This window comes from Varanus komodoensis, unplaced genomic scaffold, assembly GCF_004798865.1.
Source record: "Varanus komodoensis strain SLA01 unplaced genomic scaffold, ASM479886v1 scaffold10, whole genome shotgun sequence".
Taxonomy (NCBI): Eukaryota; Metazoa; Chordata; class Lepidosauria; order Squamata; family Varanidae; genus Varanus; species Varanus komodoensis.
Window position 1 is genome coordinate 14,296,504 of NW_025335269.1, and position 4,076 is coordinate 14,300,579.

Below are 4,076 nucleotides of genomic sequence, written 5' to 3' on the forward strand. Positions count from 1 at the left end.
CTCCCATTTAAAATGAAGATTGCTCTGCATTTTTGAAGGAACATTTAGGGTTCTGTCTGTGCGAACAGGCAAGTGAGAGTTTGAAAACCATGTGCAACTGTCTGAGAGATTACTGATCATGGCCACTCTTAAATGATTCCTCCAACACACAGTTGCTGCGGAGAGCACAGTAATTCATGCTTGGTCACATCCAGACACAATCAAGGTAATACTGTCTAGGTGGGGCTGCCCTTGGAAGGTGTTAGCTGGTTAAGAGTGTGGTCATCAGCTCGTTAACTGGAGGTGGTTACTGGGAACATATGGCACAAATTGTTCAACAGGTGCAGTGGCTCTCAGTGGGTTTCCAGGCCTACTTAAATATGCTTCCTGAAGCAAAGAGATGGTATCCAGGGCTTGGCAACATGCTTTGGCACCAGAGGCAGAAAATATCACAAGCCCCTCTCCCTCTGAGTAAAAGTAGAAGAATAAAATACAGAATGATGTGCTGCCCTTTCGTGACACCCCACATTTTTCAGGACATTGAGATGTCACCTGAGGGGGAAGGAGGGGAACTGGCTTGCTCAGGGCCCTGTCCATTTATGGCAGATTTCCAGGGTGAGCTGGGAGCCAACTGGAGTATTTTTCAGTGAAGATGTAATCCTAGGTCTAGGAATGATTCCTGGACTAATTCCTGGGCTACTGATGTCTGGAGAGGATCTGCTCTTATTGAACTGCTGCCAGACCTGGAAATTTCATCAACATGCTATAGACCATTAGGTCCTTTCATCTTCCTCTCCCCACCACCCCCCAAGGCACAGTAATAATTGGCTAATAAGCTGTCCACAGGATGAGGGGTGATCATGCAATCAATAGAACCAAGAGCAACCAGGAATACTTCCTGGCTCATTCCCAGGCTTCGGATTTATGTTCAGCATTCATATTAATTGACGAAATGTGAAGAGGACTGTCTAGTGGGAGCGCTGTACAATCACCCCAATATTTGTGCATATGTGTGTGGGAATTGCCTTGCAATTATGTATTATGTTAATTAATTTAATTTCTATGCTGCCCAATAACCTAAGCTCTCTGAGCAGTTCAGGGCAACTGATTCTAAGCATATTCCTTGGCACATGCCTGCATTGCATTCTTTCTGCAAGCACAAATGGCCTTTGAAGAGATTAGCCGCACGGCTACCTTTTCTTTGCAAGTGAGGGCAGAAATGCCATTGATGAAAGTGGCGTCAGTGGAGAGGCTGCAGATGCACATTTGGCCCATGGGCTTCTCGGGGGCTAAAAATGCCCCGCCTGTGTCCCCGAAGACACATGAGCCCCGGAGGTGTGGTCTAGGGGAAGGCCTCCCTGCATCTCTTCCGTATAGCCTCCATCGCATTCATGGGGGATAAAGCTATCAGTGGCTACCGGTCCTGATGCCTACATGCTGCCTGCAGTATCAGGGACTGCGTGCCTCTGGACAGTAGCTGCTGGAGAATGTAGGTGGACGGGTGCTGCCCCACTGTTGTCCTAATTGTGGGTTCTTCATGAGCAGCTGACAGGCCATCGGGTGAAGAGAATGCTGGACTGATGGACCCTTGCTCTGATCCAACAGGGCTCTTTTTATGTTCTTATGCAGCAAATTCTACTCTGCTCCCACAGAACAACTTCTCCAACCTGGTGCCTGCCAGAAATGTTTGACTACAGCCCCTATTGTCCACAGATTATGCTGGCTAGGGATGATGGGGGTTGACGTTCAACCCCTCCACAGAGGAGCAGCAATGGGATGGCCACCATGAAACATTCTGTCAAAAGGGTTTCTGAGATCAGAAAGAAAAATGAAAAAGGGTTAATGAAAGCAAATAAATATAATGAAATTTGGGAAGATTTTGTAAAAGTAGTACTCATAAAAGGCAAAGGCTGTAAACCCAGTCAAGATTATATGAATTTTTGGAGGGGATATGGATTTAATTGAAGTATATTATATATTATTAATTGTTATAGTATGTGAATGGTGGTAGTATTGGTCTCTTGGGTGGTGGGGGTACTCTATCATTTATTATTTTCTTAATTATTGTATTCTTGTTGTGCTATATTATCATTGTTTTGAAGTATTGTATTTATGGTTTTTTTCTGTCAAAAAAAATTAAAAAGGGGGAAAATAAAAATTTAAAAAAAGAAAAAAAAGGGTTTGTGTTTTGTTGTAAGCTACCCAGAGAGCTTTGGCTATGCGGTGGTGTACAAATGAAATAAATAATAATAATAACTTGGCCTGAGTCTCTAAAAAACAAACCAACCATTACTTTCCAATTGCAACTGGGCAGCATGTTCTGTACTTAGGCCTGCTTGTTCTTCAGCTCTCAGATCTTTTCAAGGGTTGTGCAGAAACTGACTGAACTTGAAAAGAATAACATTGCCCAGCAAAATTCCTTTGAGCAGGAGATCCATCACTTGCCTCAACAGTTGTCCTTTATGCCTAGATTCATATAAATACAGTGTACCAAAAGGATACCATGCAGGACTAGACTGACTCATCACAAGATAAAGAGAGTAATGATAATTCGGTACCAGGAAATAGTAATCTGCCTGATCTATTTTTACTTTTATTTTCTCCCTGATGCACCAATCTTCACCTGATGCAGATGCCATAAACACAATGCATTGTTCAGGCATAAGCTGATTTATATCATGACCTGCTTCCCAATGTCATAACTCCAAAATATCGTCAACCATTTTCAGGCCTGCAGCCAGAAGTTTAGCGATGAGCTAGGCATACAGAACAGTGAAAATCATAAATATGGGTCACTTAATACATTATCGTTTATGCCAAGTCATTCCAATTTTGAATAGTCTGACTGGGAACAGCTCTCCATGGTCAAAGGCATGAGTCTTCCATTTCTTCTGCTATCTGATCCTTTTAGCTGGAGAACCCAGAACAGTCTGTGCTGGGTGACCATGTGTCCTATTTTACCAAAGATTATCCTTTTTCCGAAAGCATCCTCTATTTGAAATATAGTCCTATGTAAATCCAGCTTAAAAATATGGAACTATAAGAAGCTGGAGTAGGGCCTTGACATTGATGATGATTTCAGGATGTAGTTGTCCCTCTTGAATTGATGCTGATCTTGGAAATAAGGCAAAACAAAGGCACTAGGACAAATGAGTGGCACTAGGACAAAGGTTGGAATTAGCATTTCAAAGCAGCAATTACTTCCTTTCTCAGCAAGGAATTCATACATTTGTGTATTTGGATTGGCTCACTTTGAAGGAGACACCCAATGATTTCTTGATGGGCCTAGGCAGTCATAACCTTCAGGCATGTAGGACACATACAAAGTGATAAGGGAGGCTGAGGTAAGAAGAAACTCCAAATAACTAGCATAGTTTTAACAGATAAAGGTAGACGATTCAGCAAAGTTTAATTGGTAGAAATAGTTGCAAGCAGGCATATTAAGACAACCTGAACTATGGCAGTTATAGCCAACCAAAGTAGAGCTTCCGACATCCTTTGTGTGAGAAGGCATATCAATGATGTGAAAAGTTTGAACAGGGCTCTCTGTGACCAGGAGGCGCAGGGGACCTTTATTTTGCAAAATATATCTCTCCCCCCCCCCCCCTTAACTTTCTTCTCATGTGTGATTGGCCTGGCATGCCAAGGCAGAATACTATTGTGGCAAACAACTTGCTTTTGTGCTCACATAGTAGGCATGTCATGAGTAGAGGCAGCTGGAGTCAGGAGTCAGACTAGATGGCCCAGGAGGCCCCTTCTGACTCGCTGTTTCTATGTTTCTATATTTCTAAACTCTGCCCAGGATTTCAGGAAAGGTGTCATCTCTCTTGGGCAGACTGAAATAGTACATCAAACCCAAGAAGGAACCTTGTCATGATCTTTTGCTTTGACTTGTAGTGGTGTTCAAAAAGTACTCCCTTGACTGAAACTCCTTTGAATTTTGCACAAATACGAAGGAAAGAATGCATGAAGACCTGTGCACTAAGGAAAAATAAAGAGAAGAGAGATTGTGTACATGCCTGATCGTAGACTGTAGACAGCAAACCTACTTACACAGGTACTTACGAGTATGAGACTCAGAGTGCTATCTGATTCAT